Source organism: Rhodnius prolixus, unplaced genomic scaffold (genome assembly GCF_049639745.1).
Source record: "Rhodnius prolixus isolate KJV_2025 unplaced genomic scaffold, Rpr scaffold_4, whole genome shotgun sequence".
Lineage (NCBI taxonomy): Eukaryota > Metazoa > Arthropoda > Insecta > Hemiptera > Reduviidae > Rhodnius > Rhodnius prolixus.
Genome location: NW_027411614.1, coordinates 35,778,535 through 35,803,459, shown reverse-complemented (window position 1 = coordinate 35,803,459; position 24,925 = coordinate 35,778,535). Strand labels below are relative to the sequence as shown.

Here is a 24,925-nt window from a genome sequence, read left to right as displayed (position 1 = left end):
CTGTCCTAACTACTTAAAGTTAATAACAGAAGAAAAATAACAGATCAAAAAGTAAGCAACAAACATCTTATTGGAATACGGCTTCATTTCCTTCTTATGAATAATTTTATTAAATTATTGTTTCCGTCTGAGAGTAAATACTATAAACATTGACTTCGTAACGTTGGTTTTGATTCTTCATTTGAAAAGCCAGTCCTGTAAGTGGTTGATGTGTGTTTGTAGAGTTCGTGTAGCGATAAGAGGATCGGAATGAGGAGATAAGATTGCAGTTTCGTCAGCAAAGGTAGAAAGAATGGTATTTGGATGTTGAGGTATGTCTGCTGTATACAAGGAGTAAAGAAGAGGACCTAGGACACTGCCCTGAGGAACACCAGCTCTAGCTAGACGGATATCAAGAGTCTGCTGCTCCACAGTTGACTCTGAAATATCGTTCTTTTAGGTAAGATTTGAGGATGAGGTAGTAAGTATGAGGAAGAATCTCCCTCAGCTTAAACAGTAGTCCCTCGTGCCATACCCTGTCGAACGCCTGAGCGACGTCAAGGAAAACACTCAGGCAATACTGCTTTCGCTCGAGGGAGGTAGCAATAGTGTCTACAACGCGAAGCACCTGGTGAGAAGTTGAGTGATGTCTCCGAAATCCGAATTGATGATCCAGAATTATATTTTGTTCTTACATTAAAGGATAAAGTCTTTAAAGAAGTAGCTTTTCGAGGATTTTGGAAAGAAGTTGCAGTGGTAAATTACAATAAAAGATTAAAAAAAAAAAAATTATTGTTGATAATAAAATTTGAATAATATCTTGTTATAACTCCATCATTGAAGGAAATTTCTGAGCGTCAATGAGACTTTAGCGAATAGGATTCCAAGGATTAGAATTTGATTACAGAACTTAAAACGATAATTGTTTGACGAATATAACCTGATCCTGTAACCTTTTATTTGAAGTATATTTCCAGAAAACTTTATGTTAGAGTGTTTAAACTTTAAAGAGATAGAAAATAAATTAAGTATGATAATGGGGAAGTAACAAATATTTTGGATTAACACTTGGCTGAACTTATATTTGGAAGAAAAGGATGCTGCACGATTCTTGTACTTCTTGTCACCAAGTTTGCCCTACTGAGTTGTGGTAATGCATTCAGCTTTTCTCTCTTTCTACGAACATATCATTAGCACCATATTCAAAGTATCTCAACCAGCGCGCGTGTGAGAGAAAAGATAATGAAGGTTGGAGAAGACTTCTTTACTCCAAACTTGGAACTCACACCAGATACATATTCATACATCATATATCTTGAGATAATGTTCTAATGTTGTTGGTAAACTCCCTTACTATGCGAAACTTACAAACAGACACATGCGCAAAGCATGTAAATCTCATATATATTCATACATTCACTTAGTAAAGAAAAGCTAGTTATACAACACGCAGAAAATGTGCGAAGGGTAACTAACCCAAGTATCCTGTTTTGAGTAACCCAGTGCATATCGAATTTACCTCCTACATCCTAGATATTAATGGCCTACTCTTCTTGTTTAACCAAACCGATGCAGAGAATATAAGCTTTATACCTCTATCTATCTCAGAAATCTTGCTTAATGTGGGCACATACTTGTTGCAATCGTTAACTCCTGTTTGTGCTATTAAATTGCTTACTAAATTACATATTCTAACCAGTTTCTACATGAAGCGACAGGAATGACAATGATGTAATGTGGATTCTTTACTAATAAGTATACGCCACTCTGTAATAATGTGCAATATCTACAATACTTAAGTATTGTAATCTAATTAGAAAGAGTACAAAATATATTCTTGAAAAGAGTTAATTTTTATTTAAGAATAAAATTTATTATTAGTTTTTTTCCCGGTTAGTTAAGGCATAAGCGAAATCTGCCATTTTCGCAATCGAGGAGTATTAATCTTGTAGTATTGTAGAAAAGAAGTGTATTTGAAAGGAAATGGATTTTAGGACCGATCAAGGGAAGAAGACTCTTGAAGAACCCAACATTTTAGGGGAACTCAACGAGTTATTTAAAGAAATACCAGTAAAAGAGTGGATCAAATCAAAATATAAAGATTAAGATGAGCCATTTAATTAGGATACAGGACACTGCTACCGCAAAGAAATTCATATAATATAAGCCTGTTGGAACGTCGTCATCAAGAAAGGTCGAATAGATCTGGTGGACCAAGAATATCTGATTGGAACGCGCAGGACAGGGATGGTTGGTGGTATTGTAACAGATATTATTAGAATCAAACTATATTTCCTTTAGATACAGAGAGATATGGAAAACTGAGACTGACAAATAATAATGTAATGATGCAATACTACTAAAGTTAACTCTGTTAAGTAAAAAATATCACCAAATTAATTTAGATTTTCCTTCTAATTTACAAAAATCACTTGCTAAATGTACCTGATTTAACTTCTTTGAGGATACAAGCGCTGCCGATATCTGAAAAAAAAAAAAAAAAACAAAGACCAAGTAATTTGCTTATTGATATTAAAGAACACAGAAGTCGAATGAAAACTTAAGAATAATAATTAATTAAGAAAGTATAAACTGAGAGAAACTTTCAGTATACAGATCACAATTTAAATTATATTTATAGACATTCAACTCAAGAGTTTCATTTAAAATAAATGAAGAACTGTGAAAGGAAACTTATTTCCTTTTAAAAATAAATGTAAGTTCCCACAAAATTTATGTTAACTTCGAAAATTTAATTAAGAACACTTCCGGAAAGGGGGTTATACTTTCTTCAAGTTCCTAATTGAAAATCTTACTTAATTTTTCATAAATTCTGCTGAAAACTTTGCTCTATTTGAACGGAATACCAGAAAACTAAAGCCGTTTGATTTAAATTGTAATTCTTAAAGCCAGGATCGTCTATGAGGGAGTGAATTTAACTTGGCGAATACTAGATAATGGGTGAAATGTGAAGTAGAAGATTAAGCAGAAAAATTAGATAATACTAATAAATTAAAACCGATTGATTGGTCGAGTGATTTATAGCCTAATTATTCTAATTGATGCATTAGAGATGCAGATGAATTATAGCTAGATAGCTGTTCTGGTAATGTGATTGAATAATCACAAACATTATGTTATCATTCAATTATTTACCTAAATGTCTAATTTTTTTTTTTTAATAAAGTTAATTATTATATATACCTACATTGTATTTTTTTTTTTCTTAATTTAGTGAGCAACAACATTTAAATTATTAACGCTTTGTTAGCGCAGCTGCCGCCTGTGGACTTTTCGTCAACCAGAGCAGGACAGAGGCGGATAGCTTTCATAATTTACAATCTTATTCTTTTTAAAACCGTACTGGGAATCGAACAGGAACACAAAACATCTTAGCTTTATCAGTCAGCGCTCCTAACCGTACAATATTGTCATTCATTTATTTAAGTTTCAATTGTTTAATTTTAATAATTAATTAGGTATGTATATTGGATTCTTCTTCAAATAAATCGTTTGGTTTTAACTAATTGAATTGTTGAAAAAGATTAGATAATATAATTACTCTAATTTAACTATTAGATTATGATTAAAGTAACAATAAATTCAGTAATAAAAGAATGTTTGTTTGACAAAAAAGTGTTTAAAAATCTAGACTTGTAAAGTATAAAATGGCCTAGTCTATCTCTTGGTAAATACAATACTGTTTGCCAAGTGCCAACTTTAGTGACCACGTCGTGCGTGTTCTGTAGCGCTCGTCCATCCTAACCAAACCTGTACACAACATACTGTTCGAATTTATAGTAAAGGATGAAGGACAAACTTTGAGAGTTCCTTTGAGCACCATACTAAATCTACACAGAAACATCCTAATACTTCTCTTTAAAACATTGTCAACCTTATTAGTTCGCCATTGTGGTCAAATTAATGAAACTTGTTCTGGATGATTAGAAAGTGCTGAGTTATTCTACGATTTTCCTGTGATAAATGTTCAGCGTTGAGGAACCAGTAATTGCTCCAACTAATTGAGTTATTTTATAATAGTGATTTTAATTTGTCACAATCTAATGATCTCAATGTCTTAAAGTAAGTCCTGGACAATCATCTAGGACTGTTCTGGAGATATAATGCCATGACGATTTCAGCATCAAATTAATGTATATAAGTATATATAGAAATGAATTCAGACGCTTAAGACGTTCGAGATCAAGAAATTTGGAAACCTATTTTAGTTAACATTTTCACAAAATGTTATAATGCTAATATAAACAGAAAAAAGGTCAACGGATAAATAAAATACATATATAACTTTTAAAGATTAAAAAAGAGAATATTTACTTTATTAATTAGAGCCTTTATTATTGGAGCCTTATTTTTTGGAAAAAACATTTAAACTAAAGAAATATACGTAAGCATAAAGACTGCTGCTTTCAATCAATCATTTAAGAAGAGTTACAAAAACGGATGTTTCTTTAATCTAGTAACAGCTTAAATCAACTACTTTTTACCAACATAATTAATTGGTTCACTTTCTTTATTTGTTTTTGATGTTTTGACTCTATACATTATTTTTGTATCCTAATTTAAAGAACAATAACTTTATAGAAAACTAGACTAAGGATGGAGCACCACTAGTCTAGCGACTGCCTTGTTCAGATGAAGAGAAGTAACATATCTAGAAAGAAGATATATTCAACTCATTTCAATCAGAATTTAACTTTTAAACAAATTCATTCGTTGCATTAGCTTAGAAATTAAAAGTAATAATTTAAACAATTCATTTAGGAATGTAACGAGTCCACCTTATTACCATGGTAAAGATGGTGAATTGCTATCTTCCTAAAAAATGGTAAAGCAGCAGTCAACTGTATGTAATAGGTTCAAAGTTGCAAATAGATCTGTTACAAATTTATTGTACTAGGAATTCTGAAAGCAACTCTGCAGGGTTTCTCAGCGGTGGGTTAATAGCATGCAAATTCGTTTTTTATTGACACCATTAAGATTAAATGTGAATTCTTAGAACTCTTTTGTAAATATTCTCAGTTAGAATTTAATAAATTACATGAGTGAACCTAGCGAGGCAATCGAATTCTTTGGTATTTTAATAGTAATTCTACACAATTCTAATTGATAAATTGAAACTGTTTTTTAACGCAGAAATTTTGGTTCAAATTATGAATTCATATCCAAATTTGAGATATAATTAGACTGCTAGGTAAAATTACCTTTTTGCAAGAGAATAACATTGTTTTACTTATCTTCTAACAACAAGGTTGAGTTTCATTATTTATTAAAAAATGCTGAATCTCGAATTTTCTGCTTCTATTATTTAATGTGAGGGTTTCTTATAAAATTTACGAAAAAATACTGAGATTTACAGTAGCCTACCGAGCTAATATACGTATATATTTAGAGTATGAGTATGATGTAGTAATTGCGAATGTTGGAGTAAAGAAACAATCTTCTGTATAATTTTCAAGAATGTAACTATCCTGTTTTATCATAACAGTCTTGATCGTGAAACTGTTAAAGATATTTCTGCAAACGGTTTGTAGTTTTACTGTTAGACTGTTAAAAACTGGTAGACTGTAATGGTTTCGACGTACGTTGTAGACAGTTAAAGTTTTTGCATTATCAATTTGAAAAAAACTCTATTAAAAAAAAATAGACTGGTCTTGACTTTGACTTTCCTATCCCATCAGCTCGTCTGTGGGGGGGTTGTAGTTAAATTACTAGATGTGTAGGTAGAGCTAGGTGGTGTAAAGATCAAAGGAAAGATCAAACTATAGCAAGGCAACATTTTTATCATAAAGTTCACTAAGTTTTTGCAAATAGTTCATAAATTAGGAAGAAATTCATATTACTAAAATGAAAGTGTTAAATAAAACGGAAGCAGATCACTAAAAATGTTTTACTTGACTAAGCCAACACATCTACGAGGAGCATTAACGATAAGAAATTCGTTAGGTAACATTATGTAGCAGTGGATGATGTAACAAAACGAACAAAACAATACTGAATTGTTTTGTCGTACTATGACGTAATATTTACAACTGTCACAATAACAGAAACAGATCTAACCAAATATTGTTAGTTTTTGTAGATTTGGCACCATTTAATTTTACTATTAGTCAAGAATATTTCTAGTTTCCTAATTATATATATAAAATGAAAAAAGAGAAAATATACTTTTTGTTGTCTGGAATTGAAATACTTTACAGCAAATTAGTAAAGGAAAGAATATATCATATTGTAAAGTTTTTCTTGTCCTTTTACTAAGAAAACTTTACTTACACAACTAGTGCCTGCCACTAGTTATTTTAATAATATGTGGGTTTGATTAAATAATAAAACTCGCTAAATTTGTAAGTAATAACCTGATTTATTCACCTTTACTAACATTACCATTTAAAACAGTCACAACAGTTTACTGTTACTTACTCACTACGTAACGCCACAAAACTGTTCCACGACTGACCACTGGTCCACACTGCCCCGAATTGCGCTAGACTCAACCGCATTAACAAAGCTCTCCTCACTAACTGACTAACCGCCCGACTAGCTAACTTTAAAGCACTCCGCAACACTGACTCTCTCAAAACTAACTCATAAATTGACTAAAAACTCTAAACTCTAATAACTCCTTAAAACTGATTAACAACTCATTAAGAACTGACTTCTCCAGCTGTGTCTGCCTCCTTTTAACTGCGACTGCCCCACTCCATCTGTGTCACGCCCACCGGCCGGTCACTGGCTGAGGAAAACACATGCTGCTGCCACCCCAACTGGGGCCGCCCTCCTCTAACCTTCTGTCTTACTTCAACTCCGCCTGTCTTGCTTCCACCTGCCGCTCATTGGCTGGAAAATACATACTGCCACATTCACAACTAGGGCCGCCTCGTCTAATTCTCTGTCTCTCTCCAACTCCGTCTGTCTCACTCTCACCTGTCAATCACTGGCTGGGTAAACACATATGCTACCACCCCAACTGAGGCCTTTCTCTTAGCTGGCTTTTACACCGCGGTGGACCATTTCAGGCTACGGTCACTAAACTCCTTGAACAATCTAGCCCTTTCCTTTCTAGTTCAAGTAGAGACCGGCCCTTTTGTCTACACAGTGGTGGCCTGATACCGACTTTGGTCGCTCAACCCCTAGAACAATCTAGGCCTTTCTTCTCTGCCCAGGTCAACTTCGTTACAATATTTAGCATTGTTTTCTTAGAGATTCGTTGGGGTAGAAGAAAAAACAAATCTTACATTCTTGTCAACGTTTCAGAAATTTAAATTTCTTCATTCAGTGCTTATAGTTACTTCAAAAAATCCTTGAATTCTTCAGACTGGGAAAGAATGCCGTATCGTGTGTCAGACAGGCGATGGGCATTTTATGCTTGACAGATTCACTTCTGGGATCAATAACTTGTCTTTTCTGCATACCATTACAACAAACTATATTGCAACATACCAAATTCATCCTAAGCAAGCGGCCAGCAAAGTAATATCTTCATACAGCTCAACCAACTTAATAATTTTTGTTAAAAACTATTATTATCAATACAAATTATGGAGTTAGGAGGCAACTAATATTTTATAAAGTATTAGTACTAAAACGCTCACGTACTATTCCTTTCCTTTGAATTAAAGTTTAAAACTCGTTCCAAATCTTAAATTTACAAAGTTAACTGTGAATAAGCCTTAAGGGGAACAATAAAGACATGATTTTGCAGCGCTATGGAGCTTAACGTCCGGCTTTCTTTACTAATTTATGTTGTACAGCAGCGTCACTTCCTGTCTTAAACTCAACTTTTCTATAACTTCCATCCAAATAACTTCTTACTTTTCAACTTTATGTTCCTCTTGAAACTTTCCATTATCACCTCATCCTGTAATCTAACTTTTATGCCAAAAAAACCTTTGTCATAATAGTTCATTGTTGAATTAACACTTAAAAACAGGACATTGCCCCTTACAAAGAATAACTAATCATTTAATTGATGATTAACACTTTTTAAAATAATATCATTATCTCATTTATTTTGTCTCAAAATAGTGTCATTAAAAAAGTTGTGAAATTTGAGTAAATTGTGCTTTTTAAACAGAAAGTTTTTCAAATCCTGCCGCACCTTGTTTTTTTATATCTGCTCTTGGATCAGTTTCTTGGTCTGGCCAATTAAAAGAACTTATTTCTTTCTTTTTTTTATAACTATTGCCTTTAATTGTCAGAAGATGTTATAGCCATTCATACATAACACAGTCTTACACAGAAATAGCACTTCACTCCCCAAAAGTTCTATTAATTGGATTTACCTTAAGGCCTTGTTAAAATAAAATAAGTAAGTTTTAAAAAAATGTATTGGCGTTTTGAGAAAACCCCACCCAAAAGGAAAAAATAATTAAAAATCAATTAAGCAAAGTTGCACCCCCCCTCGGTGGATAGGTTAAAAAAAAAATACCCTTACTGTGGCGTATTCTATTGACGCCTAAACGAAATATCAAATTTATACTTTCTTTAGCAGATTTTCATTTTTCAGAACGGTGAAAAGATGCGCACATTTAAGAGTCCATTTTGTAATAACCCCTTTTTCATACTTATTGGACCCCAAAACGAATATTTCTGGTGCAAATTGAAATTCAAACATCTGCACGATTATAAGAATTTGGTTGTTCAGAGAATGAAAATAAAATTTATCAAATTCTACAGTTTATGGCTTCTTTCACTCATTGCCGTAATTGACCAACAACCACTTTCAAATAATTGCTTTAATTACTTTTCACGAGTTACTGGAATATTTCACAACTGAACAACTCTTCACTTACTTGTCCACTTCTCTTTTCAACAGTTTTGTTTTGATTTAAGTTCTTAATCTGATTGTAGTTGATAGTAAATATTAAATATTTTATTTTAATGAGAAAGATTGATTGAAGAATTGAGATTGTTTGGTTAAATGAGATCTATTTAAATTAAATATTTTTCAAACATTATTTTAATTAAACAAATTTTTGATATCAAAAAGAAAAGTAAATGTCCGTAACTCAAATAATATTTCAACTTTAAATAAAAATTTAAAAAACCTATCTGTAAGCTCTATGAAAGAAGAGTTTTTCCAAGTCAAGTAACAGCAGCAACTAATGATCTACAAGGATATTTCAGCATCTTCACTGCTCTGATCGTCTATATTCATATATATAATGTATCTAGAGCTTTATAGACTATTAAACTGTACTATATATATAAAACTTACGCTTGACATAAGGAAACAAACATGTCTGACCTGGCTGGTGGATACTTTCATCATTTTGATAAGTATGTCGTAAATATAGATAGTTCGCGAAAAGCATTTAATGTGAGGGATTGATCTATACGATGAAGATGGTACAAACTAAATTTCTGGATAGCTTTGTGTATCTTAAACCTAAAGCATTAAGTAAAATTAAAAGATGTTCGTACGTTTGGAACATTGTAGAACCAAAGATGGCGTTAGGGGTTACTCTCCCTGAATTTACTGTGAGTTATTGAAGAGAGTAAATCTGAAAGGCCTCTCTGGAGGAGTTAGATGGCGTTGAGTTGTTAGAAATTTGGTTCACTCACCTTACAAAAAATATTTACTAGCAAATAGCACCCGTCTCTTAAAAAAGCTTCTCTTTAACTAGAATTATAAGGAAGTTACCAGTCTTACAAAATGGGATTAGCAAATATATTCTTCTTCTTGTGCTTTATATAAGAAAGATTCTATGAGCTTCATTATGTAGAGATAATGTCACGAACCGCAATGCCCAGCAAAGAAACCAACCAGTAATCATAAGATACAGCTAATTCTTAACGATCAATTCAGCGTTTTCATAGCATCGACAATTCTGCAAATATTAAGTGCGTAGACAGACCCTCAGCGAAATATTAAATGAAACCTTAATTTCGGAAGATAGTTTTGATTTTCGACCGTAGTTGATTTACAGTTTGTTGATTAACAGTCATGATGATGTAGCTTAAAGTTAAACTCCACAAACTTTACATTACCCTGAAGATGGTAATAGATTTACCAAAAAAACGTTGGTGAGATGAAACAAAATTTGTGTTTGAATTTATTGATTGACCGCAACTCAATACTCCCAAAATCCTTAATTTCGGAAGTTTGAATCCGTCGCAATTGTTACATGTACTGAGAAAATGGAAATAAAATTTTACAGTATTTCTTGATTGAAATCTGACAGTCAATTTTCGTATATTTAACAAGATCGGGTCCGGAAATAGAGTGGAAGTTCGCAGGGAATCCTGCTGGGCCGAATGAGGTCTTTGGGCTGCAAATAGTCACAGTTTTATTAACATATAACTATTATTATCATTTAAATTTACCTAAAATAACAAATTCAAAGTTGAAAATAAACTAAGGAAATCGATCACCTTATTCTGTACAAAACATTTTTTCTTTTTATTTCAACACAATTTTGCCTCACAATAGCTAACAAGCAACTTCCGATCTCAATATTTCAAACATTACTGGTTAATAATTTTATTTTTGTTGCTATTTCATTCGAGAGCAATCGTTTGCTAGGCTGATCATATCTTGAGTTTTACTTTATCTTTACGTTAAGTCCAAAGCTCTTTACGTTGTGGCTTTACAAATATTTATAAAACTGGTATTCAATCTTCCCAACACCAATTCCAATAAATAACCATTATAATAATTAAGGCAATATTATTTTCGGAAGGAATATAAAATATCTAGTGAGAAAAATCATTATTATTTATTGTTTTGAATAGCGATTAATAAAATATCCTGCTAAACATAAGTTTATTAAACTTGGTGCTTTGATGGATGTTGTTGATAACATACTTCCATCCTAAAACAGATTTTAATTAGCTTAGTCTATTTGCTAGCGTTCCAGCGATGAATAATCATGTAAACAACATAGTATTACTGCAGAATGCAAATGTAAATCTACGTGTAACTGAGTTCCATTGTAAATACCTGCTTAAGCTTGGTAGTGTTGTTAGAAATATTAGTGGAGATAAGTATCGCGAAGAGATTACAGCTTCCAAAACTATAGAATCCAGTTTGTTTTTTAAATATTTAATCTGGGATTTATGAATATTTAGCAAATCTCTATTACATAAACTTGCAGTCATTTTTTTTTTATGGATATTTCTCCAAGTAATAATTATGTAGTTAAAGGAGAAATGAAAAAAGAAAACAATGACAATAAAGAATGTAGAGAAAAATTAGAACAATTAATAAAATAATAAATAAAGAATTCAAAAATAATAAAGCGGGATGTTTATAGAAACCATGTAAAGCAAAAAAAACTTTGAACTGAAAACTATAATTGCTGAGTTTCTGCGTCCAGACCATCCAAGTTTAGCATAGATTATTAAAGAGCAATGAAAACCTGATTATTTTATTACATGTCCCACCGAAGGTTCTGCACATCAAAAGTGCAATTCTGTTTCTCGCTATTATATTCAGAACATACTCTGAGGAGCAGAAATGAACCCCTAACTGAACTACATAATACACAGCGAACAAAACTCTTCTACTGTCTCCTTTTTTTTCAAGCCAAGAATTATGGTTTAAAGGCACTGGCGCTCCGCTCGTAGTATAAAAGGCTAGCAAATGTTTATTTTACATAGAATGTACGTAGAAATGTTTATTTTACGTAGAAACCACAAAGCCACACATGCTTATAAATGACGTACACAGACACAAGTATCCATAAGAAATGTACAAAAATGTATGTTTCAAAACTTGATGAAAACCTGATACTTATGTTACCTTAAAAGTGATTTTTTCGTATTTGCAAATCAAATACAATTAAAATAATTATCTATGTAGAAATAGAAATTAAGGACGATCATTACATGAAGTTTCTTAATGATAAAAATGTATGCTATAACACCAAATGCAAGCCCAGCTAGTGTGCGGTAATAGTTTTCTTCAGTGTCTTATTAGCCGTAATTAAAATATTTAGAAATTTATAGCTTTAAACAGACCAACCAGCTGAAGATAATAACTGAAACAAAAGCATACCGTTCCAATCCTGACATCTACCCTTCTCCGTTGATAACAGTATTCAATAAGCGTAAAATAAATATACTATCAACTTTAAAAGATAAGAACTAAAATTAGACTTCATTAGTATTCTTATCTAAATATTTCCAACCACTGTTGGGTTCCATTATGCCATTTAACAAAGTTTTGTACATGCACAAGTGATTTTTGGTTTTAAACTAAATAATGTTTATTTCTAAAGTTAGTTGTTGTTTCATAACTTTCTCTAACTACTAAAACGATAGTATGAAAATATTAACTAAGCAAAATTAAAATTATGTTAAACATTTCTCAACTTATGTATAAATGTAGAAAATTTTCTAAATTATCGTATTTTGTGTGATATATTCTTATGTATTTATGGGGTTTTCCAAATTTTTTTTTTTACTTGCAGCATGGAATTTGATAAATATAAATGTAACAACTTAGTATTTTTATCTTTAATTTCTGCTATTTGTGTTAAGAGCAAAAGGAAAGAGAAGGAGAAAACCAAACATTAAAAAAAGTCGCTCAAACTTTGAACGTTTTAGAATTGCTGACGCTACTGTTATAAAGTTGTGGCAGAATCAGTCTGACGAAATCAGTGGAACGAAATTCAATTTTTTGCGTTTTTCGAGAAAGGTGGCTGCAGCGAGTTCTTTACAATTTGTGTTCTACTTTACAATCAATATACTAAGGAAAAAAAAGAAGCGATTTTGTTTGTACAAATTAAACAATGGTGATAAGTCATTTAGGAGAGAAAATAGAAAACGAATCTTAAAGCAAATCATTGGAGTCACTTTCGAATAATTGCATTTTCGATGGACAGATGTCAGCCAGAACCTTTCAAGAGTATCAAAATCAATTATTATACCAAGTTTCAACTGCTGTTATATTTAGATCATGAGTTATGGGTTGATACACATGCATACATATTAGCACAATCCTAAGCAAACGACAGAAGTTAATAGGTTTTGAGTAGTGCCTCTAGGTCCAAGACCGTTTTCTGACCACCTGTTGATTTATCTCTTTCCATCCGACGATACAACATTCTAGTAAAACTGTTGCGTCAACTGTAACTTTTCCAACTTATAACTAAGATCACTACTTGGAGATTACAACCAGTCTTTACTGGTGTGAAAAAAGATTCCACAATTTTTCCTAAAATTTAGAAATCTAAATTTAAATTTTCAATTAAATCAAAATAGAAATGAGATCACAACTAAAGAGTAATATTTACATGTTTCTCTCTTTGCAGTGATTTTCTTAAAAATTAGCAACTAATTTGATTATCCTTTCAGTTGTTCATAACAACATAGATATTGGAAAGTCATAAATAGGACTCTTCTATTTCAGTTTTCTGACTACATTGAGGAACTAATTAATGACTTTAGAAGCTTGCATTCTTTGTTGTTTTTGTGCAATTTTGCTAGCAATATTAAGAGTCTCCAAGAATAAAATAATCTATTTTCGGATAAAGTAAGTAGAAGTATAAGAAAGTTTTTTAAATTAAAAATCTCTGGAGTGCACAATCTCATCGTGATTTTTCTCTTCCTCGTATTCTCAAAGATCTAATTCACTAATTTTATTCATCTAACACCTGACATCTGAGTCATATTTAACTCATATCAACGTTATACAGTTTGTGGTTAAGGTTATACTATACATTAAAGTTCAGTTTTACTGAAAGGGCTATCCCAAGCCCTCCCCGGATACTGCTCTTAAACAAATTCCCTAGAAAATGATAAGAGAAAGAAGTATATGAAAATATACTGTGCGAAGTTAACAGATCAACCCAACGAGTAAAGAGATACGGTTGAGGAAATCAAGACTTCAAGCGAAAATTTAGTTCCGTCTGATAAGTTCCAGTAGTATTAAATTGTGTTTGGATACTGTGTGGATCTTTTGTTGAGATAAAATTCTAGATATTGTAACGAAGTTGACCTGGGCGGAGAAGAAAGGCCTAGATTGTTCTAGAGGTTGAACGACCAAAGTCAGTAACAGGCCGCCACTGCAGAAACAAAAGGGGCGGTATCTACTTGTGGCAGAAAAGAAAGGCCTAGATTGTTCTAGGGGTTAAGCGACTAAAGCCGGTAACAGGCCACCACTGTGTAGACAAAAGGGCCGGTCTTTATTTGAACTAGAAAGGAAAGGGCTAGATTGTTCAAGGAGTTAGTGACCTGTGTAAAAGCCAGCTAAGAGAAAGGCCTCAGTTGGGGTGGTGGCATATGTGTTTCCCAGCCTGTGATTGACAGGTGAGAGGGAGACAGACGGAGTTGGAGAGAGACGGAGAATGGGAGGAGGCGGCTCACAGCTGAGGTGGTGGCAGTATGTTTTCTCCAGCCAATGAACATCAGGAGGGCGTGGAAACTTATGCTCAGAGAGTTGGAGGAGGGCAGTTCCAGTTGGAGGGAGGCACGCAGTTAAATGGAGGCCGACACAGCTGGAGAAGTCAGTTTTCAATTGAGTGTTAATCGAGTTTCAATCAAGTTTTTAATTAAGTTTTAAGGAGTTCTTAACGAGTTGTTAATCAGTTAGTTTTGGAGTTAGTCTTGGAGAGTCAGTGTTGAGACATAGTTAGAGAGAGTCAGTGTTGGGGAGTGCTTCTGTGGTAGCTAGTTGGGCAATTAGTCAGTTGATGAGTAGAGCTGTGTTAGTGCAGCTGAGACTAGTGCAATTCGGTGCAGTGCGGACCAGTGGTCAGTCGGGGAACAGTTTTGTGGCGTTACGAAGTGAGTAAGTAACAGTAAACTGTTGTGACTGTTGTAAATGGTGACTGTAATGAATAGCGTTAGTTGCTTGTAAATGTTAATGTGAGTAATGTTAACGTGTTAATAAATCAGGTTATTACTTACAACTTTAGCGAGTTTTATTATTTAATCAAACCCACATATTTAATAACTAGTGGCAGGCATTAGTTGTGTAAGTAAAGTTTTTTTTTTGGGAAAAACTTTACATTGGTGTCAGAAGTGGGATATAGTAAAACCGCTAGACGAGTAAGTGTTGATTTTATTAGATCGGGTAAATTGCTGGAAGTTCTAGAAAACCGACGAGTGTTAAAACCGTGAGTACTAAGATGCCCAGCATGGAGGAGTTAATAGCACTGGCGAAGGAGATAATAGAAGATATGAGAAACTGGCGGGACGAGACGAGAACAGCCAAAGATGAAATGAAAGAAGAAATATCAAAGGTCCAAGAAGCAGACAACATCCAAGAAGAAGACGAAGGCGGCAAGGATGATGCAGGTAGTGGAGATAGCAGGTCGCAATGTATAGGTGAATGTGACCAAATTAAGGGAGGACGTAGCCGGGTAGAACTTCAGGAAGCTGCGCGGGAAAAAGAAAGCATAGCAGTGCTAGAACACTGCGGAGGGCAGGAAGAGCAAGACCGAGGTAAGAGTACCATTATTGTTCAACCAGGAGTGGAATGGAGCCCTGAAGCGACCGGGGAGGAACAACTTCTGGGTGAGGACACGGGGTCTGTGCTCAAGTGTCAGGAGGAAGCGGTCCGGAAAGTGGTCCCCAGCAGTCGGGACGTACCGAGCTACTGTGCCCAGCGGAATTCGCTCGCCATTGAAATGGGCATTTTGTCGCGAGACCGGAAAAGCGTGGACAGGAAAGAAGAGGAGCTATCGGGAACTCACGGAGGTATCACCGGGAGTCACCTTGGAGTTAAGAGGGCATGGGCCAAGCGGAGGCAGCGGTTCTCTTTGGTAGGCTACCACGAGGACGGTGTAGACTGGGGTAGTCGTAGCACCGAGTGGGTAGCAAGAAAGGGAACCAGCCATGGAACCAATGGCGCCCTGAGGCGGGACAAGGTAGGAACTCCGTGCAAGAGGATAGCCAACGATATGGCAGGACGCTCTGCAGATTCCAGAAGAGAAATGCGCTATATGCCGGTCGCGACGGACCACTCCAGCAAGTGGGCAGAGGCCCACGTCTCGACAGATCAGGACGCGTCGACGGCAGCTGCAGCATCGACGGTCTACCAGATCCTCGGCGTCAGGACAAGGTCGACGCCGCTACACCCTCACTCTGACGGCATGGTGGAGCCAACTAACAGGACCCTAGAAGGCCATCGGAAAGCTTTGGAAAATGAAAATCAGGAGGACTGGGCTGAGTATACACCTCCCATAATGATGGCGTACAGATCGGCAGTTCTCGAGACCACTGGCCGAACACCTGCTAGCGTTGTGTTTGGCAGGGAGCGTCGACTACCCAGAGACGTTTTATTTAGCAGCTCAGAGACGGAAGAGTCGGGCGTGAGCAGCTATGCTGGGGAACTTCGCCGTAAATGGAGAGCTGCGCGTGAAAAGGTACGTGACAGGATGGAGCAGGATGGTGACCAGAAGAAGACAAGGTACGACAGGCAGGTCATCGGAAGAACGTTCCTGAGAGAAAAAGTTTGGTCGTTTAAACGTGTCCGCAAGAAGAGGAAACCTCCTAAGCTACTGGGAAGGATCTTGCACCATTGCCTGTCGGCTCAACGACCTGGTGTACCGGATCCAACTTATGCCCAGATCTCAAAATGAAGGTGGAACGCTTAGACCGATTACTGCCCTCCGTCACGAAGGAGACTTCTGTTCGGGACGAACAGTTCTAAGAGGGGGGCAGTGTAACGAAGTTGACCTGGGCGGAGAAGAAAGGCCTAGATTGTTCTAGAGGTTGAACGACCAAAGTCAGTAACAGGCCGCCACTGCAGAAACAAAAGGGGCGGTATCTACTTGTGGCAGAAAAGAAAGGCCTAGATTGTTCTAGGGGTTAAGCGACTAAAGCCGGTAACAGGCCACCACTGTGTAGACAAAAGGGCCGGTCTTTATTTGAACTAGAAAGGAAAGGGCTAGATTGTTCAAGGAGTTAGTGACCTGTGTAAAAGCCAGCTAAGAGAAAGGCCTCAGTTGGGGTGGTGGCATATGTGTTTCCCAGCCTGTGATTGACAGGTGAGAGGGAGACAGACGGAGTTGGAGAGAGACGGAGAATGGGAGGAGGCGGCTCACAGCTGAGGTGGTGGCAGTATGTTTTCTCCAGCCAATGAACATCAGGAGGGCGTGGAAACTTATGCTCAGAGAGTTGGAGGAGGGCAGTTCCAGTTGGAGGGAGGCACGCAGTTAAATGGAGGCCGACACAGCTGGAGAAGTCAGTTTTCAATTGAGTGTTAATCGAGTTTCAATCAAGTTTTTAATTAAGTTTTAAGGAGTTCTTAACGAGTTGTTAATCAGTTAGTTTTGGAGTTAGTCTTGGAGAGTCAGTGTTGAGACATAGTTAGAGAGAGTCAGTGTTGGGGAGTGCTTCTGTGGTAGCTAGTTGGGCAATTAGTCAGTTGATGAGTAGAGCTGTGTTAGTGCAGCTGAGACTAGTGCAATTCGGTGCAGTGCGGACCAGTGGTCAGTCGGGGAACAGTTTTGTGGCGTTACGAAGTGAGTAAGTAACAGTAAACTGTTGTGACTGTTGTAAATGGTGACTGTAATGAATAGCGTTAGTTGCTTGTAAATGTTAATGTGAGTAATGTTAACGTGTTAATAAATCAGGTTATTACTTACAACTTTAGCGAGTTTTATTATTTAATCAAACCCACATATTTAATAACTAGTGGCAGGCATTAGTTGTGTAAGTAAAGTTTTTTTTTTGGGAAAAACTTTACAATATTTTACTTGGTTGACAGTCGTTGAAATAATTTTATGGAGGCCAATTGGAGAAAGGATAGCGGGTCAAAGGGTGAAGATTATATTTTTTGTTTTAGACTTTTATTGTCCACCTGAGAAGCCAATCTAGCAGAATATTAATGCGATCATGTAGGACACGGATAACACGTACAAGGTCAGAATTTGAAGCTAAATTGAAGGAGTCTTTAGTGTAGAAGTGGAGAACCCGGTGGATTCAATGAATGAATATTTGAAAATGATGTGCAGAAACTACACTTTTGAAAAAATTAGGTAACAATACAAATTGCTCAGTTAGGAATACCGTTCTACAAAATAAAGCCAATTAGTTTCATTCAGTTTATAATTTGAGAAGACTTTAGCAACGGTTGTTTTTTCAGACCAAGCTAGAATGCTAGATGTCGAATAGATAATTATAAAATATTTTAAAAACAAACTAATCGCTACAAATTTGTAGCAGGATATTGGACCTTTTTTTTTTTACAACTATAACTAGATAAAAACTAATTGGTTTTACCATAGTGTTTTTTCTAAGCTTATATCAGAAAATCTTAACTGAGAAGATGCGACCATCTGTTCCATTTAGAATGTTTAGAGCGAAAATCTACTGATGATAGCAAATTACAGCAGAATTCTCTTCTTATGAAAAGTATAGAAAACTGAACATTTGAGTCTTTTTAAGTTATTCCCTACTTTTACAAAATGACAAAATATATATTAAATTCAGCTACTTTTATTGATACAGTACAATAAAATGTTTTTAAATGGGTCTTAAGAATTTTGTTAAAAATTTGAAATTATATCGTCTACTTTATTTTATTCAAATATTTGTTTAAATAGTTTTTCATTTGTTCAAATAGTTATTTATACATTTAAATACTGCAAAAAATCTGGAGGAGGCCAAAACTTATGCGCACTGTAGAGGGAGCCCCAGGAAAGAAAAAGAATTTATTTACACTATACACCCATAAAAATCAACCCATATACACCCATAACCCATGGTAATCTTACAATTATTCCAAAATCCATTTAGAAAAAAACTTTAGAAATACGATTGTTGCAAAACATTGTAAGATAAGAAAACCTAAATTTGGCTGATCAATAGAGTTACCTCATAGTTATTCAAACCACATAACTCTGCTTGCCATTTTCAGCCATTCTGAGCAAAAAAAAAACTTGTATCTCACGAAGTATATGTGCTAGCATGTGCTCATATTTAACTACAGTGCAATTACGAGGGGGTACCCAAAAAAAACCGGAATTATTTTTTAAAAGTTATTTATTTACAAATTTTTTACAGAACAACCTTATCCCCTTCAAAATACTCTCCATTACAACTAATACATTGGTCCCACCGGTGCTTCCACTGTTCGAAACATTTTTTGTAGTCATCTTTAGAAATGGCTGACAGCTCCTTCTTCGTTTTTTTCTTGACCTCTTCAATGTTGTCAAATCGGTGACCTTTCATGCCCTTTTTCATGCGTGGAAATAAGAAAAAGTCGCACGGAGCCAGGTCAGGCGAGTAAGGTGCGTGGGGCAGCGGAACCATGCCATTTTTAGCCAAAAACTGTGTAACAGAGATGGCTGTGTGTGCAGGTGCATTGTCGTGGTGGAAGAACCAGTCTCCTGTTTGCCACAAATCGGGTCTTTTTTGGCGAACACTATTGCGCAATCTTTTCAAAACTTCCAAATACAAGGTTTGATTGAGGTCTGACCTGGGGGGACAAACTCTGAATGGACTACGCCTTTGGCATCAACAAAGCAAATCAGCATTGTTTTGATGTTTGACTTGACTTGACGACATTTTTTTGGTCGGGGTGAAGATGACGTCTTCCATTGGCTCGACTGTTGCTTTGTTTCTGGGTCATAACCATAGCACCATGACTCATCACCAGTAATGACCTTTGACAGAAAGTCTGGATCAGTTTCAAGCTGTTGTTTCAAAGCACGACATGTTTCAACTCGATGTTCTTTTTGATTGTCAGTCAGAACTCGAGGAACAAACTTGGCAGCAACCCTTTTCATCCCCAAATCTTCCGTTAAAATTCGCTGAACCGAGCTCCAAGATAACCCACTACTTTCTGACAGTTGATCAATTGTCTGTCGACGGTCTGTGAACACCAGCTCTCGAATTTTTTCAACATTTTCGTCGATTCGGGCAGTTGATGGACGTCCAGAACGAGGTTTGTCATCAATCGACATGTCGCCATTTTTAAACCGAGTAAACCACTCGTATACTTGAGTTTTTCCCATAGCATCATCTTTGTAAGCTGTTTTCAACATTAAAACACTTTCAGCAGCATTTTTGCCGAGTAGAAAACAAAATTTCAGAGCTGCACGTTGTTCACTTAAACTTGCCATCATAAAAAACGAAAAAAGAACAAAACAGCGCTGGTAAAAACAATCACTGCAGATGAACAGAACAAGCCAGGCAGACAACACAGGCAGGACTGAACTGGCAAGGAATTGCGCTATACACGTCTAGCGGCAGAAATGCGTACTATAAGCTCCATGCGCGGCAACGCAATTCCGGTTATTTTTGGGTACCCCCTCGTATGTTGCAGTAAAAGCGTTTTCAACAAACCTAACTGCGTGTACTTTACTTTAAAGAAAAAAAAAAAGTTTATTCATATTGTTCCAGGGAATATTACAAAATATCGTTTGACTACAATATAATTTTAAATTAGACATAATTTCATTCCAAGAATATTCCAGATTCAGCTTCTACGATTACACGGAGCACAAAATTAAAAATAAGAGAGTAAAACATATATTTCTTTGATGTGAGCTAGGAACAAAATTAATTTTCAACGGAAAGAATCAAATTAAATATAAGGAAGCAAAATTATTACAAATGTACGTTATTACAGTTGATATTTATGTACTCTTTTAATGAGCAGCAATTCTCTAAACGTCAGTTACGCTGGTTCACAATAATGTCAAGGAGCAGTGAGCAGAAATGATAATACGAGGGTCGTTTGAAAAGTCCGTGCAAAAATAAAAACTACTTAATTTTTTGGGGTAAACCTTTTTTATTTTTCAACATAGTCTCCTTCTAGGCTTATACACTTCGTCCAACGCTGCTCTAGTTTGTTGATCCCTTCCGAATAATAGGATTTGTCCAAGTCTGAAAAATAGCCATTCGTTTCTGCAATCCCACTAATTAGCATGTTTCCTTCCGCTTCATGTAAGAAACCCTGAACACATTTATAAATGTTTAGCCAGAAAACTCTCTTCCCTAAGCATTCAAAGCAAGCGTGTTTTCGTAACTCCTTTCAAAAAGTGATAGCGAGTGCTAACAATACATAGTTTCTTCACTTTTCAAGTGTTTACTGTTTCATTCAGATTACTTATGCGAGACAGCACATTGTAAATATACTTTATTTTCAACAACAAGATAACTGCAAAGTTGACATCTCACTCATAACAATAGTTGAGGTCGTCTAAACTTTCACCTTTTTACTTTTTATTTTATTTTATTTTTTTCAAGATCTTATCGTTAAGATTTTTATCGTTGAACAAAGAAGAGTTTTGTGCAGACATTTAAAGTGAATTGTTTATTTTTGAAGTGATTTTAATATTTACGACTGAAACATTCAAATATCTGTCTAGGTTTATTGCTTAAATTCCACTTGCCAGTTTTTTGTCTTTTTAAAACCTGTTTTAAAAATAAGGATCCTAAAATTATTGGAATTGAATGTGTGCGAAGAGAGAAATATTTAAAAGCTCTCGTTCATTCTTAATAATGGCAGGGGCGGTAAATGTATCCTATCCTAAACAGTTAAAAGAGGTTTATTGTGGCAATCTCTTGAATTTAGGGAAATCTAATTCTTATTAACAATGTCCAAAGTTTCATCACATTATCGGCACCGATTTCCAAGTAGCAAGAGGTCTCATAATCACGAACCAGGTGACTGCGTAATCAGACAGCAAAGATAAGATTGTTTTCATGTGCTGATACAGACTATAAAAAGGGACACTGTTTTTCTGAGGCCGTTAGTGCCCTGCAAGGCCTACACACGGACTCCAATGACTTTAGATTTTGAAGCGCCTTCAATTAAAATAAAAAGCACAATTTATAGGAATTTTCTGTTGGCCATTTATATTTGATTTTTTCAAGAAGTAGCCTAATTCATTTTTGCTATTCATTAGACTCAGTTTGAATGATCGGTGAATCAAATTACTTTGATGGAGCAGGAAGAAATACTTCTCTTATCTGCTGAAGTGACATTTTGATTGGCAGCATTTAAAGATGTTCTATTTTCCAGTTCACTGCTAATAAAAATCCCTTCATTTTCCTTAGTTATTACTATTATTACATTGATATCGGCAAATACTGTTACCTACAAATTGCTGGTTAATTTAAATTTAGCCCTCAAAATGCAAACGTCTTACTGACTAAGTTGCTAGTTTCTTAAATAGTCTACCTTCAAATTAGTAAAACTAAACTTCTTTTTGTTCAAGCAGAAATATGAAGCTTTGAAGGCTTATTTTTTGTTAAAATTTAGGGAAAGTTTACTAACAACATAAAAATTCAGAAAAAGGGATTTTCTTTTTACAAGATTTCACAGAAGTATCTCATTAAATTTTGCTCTTATAAGCAAACAGGTATCTTGTTTTCATTTACTTGCTTCCAAGTAAGTCGTGGAAAAAATCTTTACCTATACTTTTTTTTTAAATCTATTTTTCTAGGTCAATTGAGTTCTTTGTACTTGCTATCATCTGTGTTATTAAAAGAATACATTATTATACGGAGAAATGTGAATGTTTTGGAAGCTTGCATCCCGCAACATTTTTTAAAAATACTCGATGCAATGTTTATACTTTTATACGAAAATCTACGAATATATATATATTTTCAAGGAATATATTCTCTTTGGAATCAGTATTACTTTGGTGTCTTTTGTAGAAGACTTTTTCTTTATTCAACGTAGTCAGAATCATATTTCTTGCTGATTGATTTACCCTGTCCTCATTCAAAGCTTCTCTAAAGCCTTTTCAACAATTCAAGAAGATCAATTGAACGACTGAATGATCACATAATATGAAATCTGTTCTTAAAACCATGTTCTAGACCATTTCTGGCCCTTTGGGAAACTTTCTGCCACATTTTTCTCTTTTTTTTGAAGGCCTCTTTATCGGAGGATCTTTGTTTTTATAAATCCTCCCCCTTCTTTCACCCGTTTCGATTACGAATAGCTAGTTCTTAGATGTTACTCAGAAATTTTGGAAAATTAACACATTTTCATTTACAGAGAGCTTTCTGTGTCCATTCTTAGTTGTAAAAACTAATTTTATCTAATTATTTTGTAATCTTCTAACTACCGTGGAAATTACATGTTTTCAATACCAGCTTTCAAGTAAAAATAGAATAGTTTCACTTCTCATTTCGTTTCATAAATCTTGCATTTTTTCAATTGAAACTTAAACTTATGAAAACCGTTAGTAGAATGACGTTGGTTTTGTTCAGATTAGTGAAAGGAAAAGGAAATGGTTCAACTAAATCTCTCTCTTCAAATGATGTGCTTGCATCATTTTAGCTTTCCTTTGGTTACACTTTAGGTACATTCTTAAGTGGTAAAATACGTTAATAGCTCATAAAATTTAGCACATTAAATGTTAGGTACTTTGGAAATTAAGTTTGGGAGAAAGAAAAAGTAGAGGTTTAAATAATAGTTGAGGAATTAACAATGTGTGACGAAAGGAGAAACTTCTTTAGGGACGTCTTAATCCATTTTGAATAGACTGAAGTATTTAAGTGTCGAAGTTGAGCTTATCTATAGACACCGCATTTAGGAAAGTGAAGTTCTGAACTCCATTAGACAAGTGGCGTATTATCGCTCATCTGAAACCTAAATTTCAACACGCTTATTCCGTTTATTCAAAATTCTAGGGATAAATAACCAACATTGAACCACCAACACGTTTTCTTGGAGAATTTCCAAACACAAAAGTGTTTTGTAAAGTTTATTTTTTATTTTCTAATTTTTAACAGCGCTGGTTTCGATATCAGTTTGTATCGGCAGTGCCGTTTTTGTTCATTTTTGGCAACTTGTTTTTTTTCTCGAAATCTATTAAATCTACATTGTTGCAAAAAAATTACTCTTGTAAACGAGGATTCGCCCTATAATTTAAAGAAAATTTGGGAATTTTATAGTTTCTTGAAAAAAAGAAAAAATATATTGTCAAATTAGAGTGTTTTTTTTTAACGTTACGCTTTTTCGTGCAGTTTCTGACGATCATCTACCCTTGTCCTATCGGGTAGTTTTAATAATTCTCCAAATACCTTTCTATCTCTTAATGAGAAACCTATAGTCATTTTTCATGACTGAGACATATTTTAGTTAAAAGTTTGGTTCAAATGGCAGAGATGCGTTCATAACCAAAGAGCGTTTTGTATCCAATTTCTCTCATTAGACGCACCTCTATGTCAGTTTCAAGAGTTTCAGCATTCCTTAACATCCCTCTATGGCTAAAAACTTCTGAATCTATACACAAAACAAGGTAACTTATTTTCTACTGAAAAATGATGTCCAAAAGTGTAACCAACTGCTTAGGAATTTCATAAAACTTATGTACATTGATTTTGAATGAAATTTACGGTGAAAACAGACAAGAAGAACCAATTTTTCGGGCTAAAAGCCGAAAGGCCAGATAATGTGGGAGTACACATCGATACATTATTTAACCATGCAGAAACATTACTGGTATAAAAAAGAAGTATTTTCGAGTGAACCAGATAAAAGACAAAATAATGTTAAATGAATCGAAGAATTGGCTTGCTTGTTTGACTTAAATGTAAAATATCTTTCTCAAAAAATAAATATATACGAGTATGTATACATATTTTAGCCGAAAAAATTCCTTAACGTTTTTCAACAATCATGTCATCGAACTCAAAACAGTAAAAGTGGAGAAATTACTTTTGGAATTAAGTGGATTTCACATGAAGATTAATTAGAAGTTAGCTGCCGCGGGTCCAGCAGGGCAGATGGTAATTACCAACCGTAGTATTTTTCATCTAAATGAAAGACAAGTTTTTAATTAGAACCTCTAAATGACATATAAAAAGATTTCCAGAAACTGTTATTTGATTGTCTTCAAATTTCACACAAGTAATTTTGATTACACTCAAATCTTAAATTAGTTTTGCAATGTCAGATCAAAAAACTGTCCCTTTTACTTGTTAAGAGTGTTCTAACAATTACTACTGTACTTAAATTAATTTAAAATTAAATTAATGACTTTGTATGAACACAAAACGTTTATGG

General features: G+C 34.7%; 1 protein-coding gene across 5 annotated transcripts in view; it reads right to left on the bottom strand.

Annotated features, from left to right (window-relative positions):
- SPR (G protein-coupled sex peptide receptor) overlaps positions 1–24,925 on the bottom strand; it is a 270,016-nt gene that overhangs the window by 204,912 nt on the left and 40,179 nt on the right. For 2 of the 5 annotated variants that reach the window (XM_074132500.1, XM_074132494.1), the window contains exon 3: positions 2,425–2,463. The exons of the other annotated variants lie outside the window; for them this stretch is intronic. The gene's annotated coding sequence lies outside the window, so the exon portion shown is untranslated. The remainder of the gene's footprint in view (positions 1–2,424; positions 2,464–24,925) is intronic. 5 annotated transcript variants of the gene reach the window in all.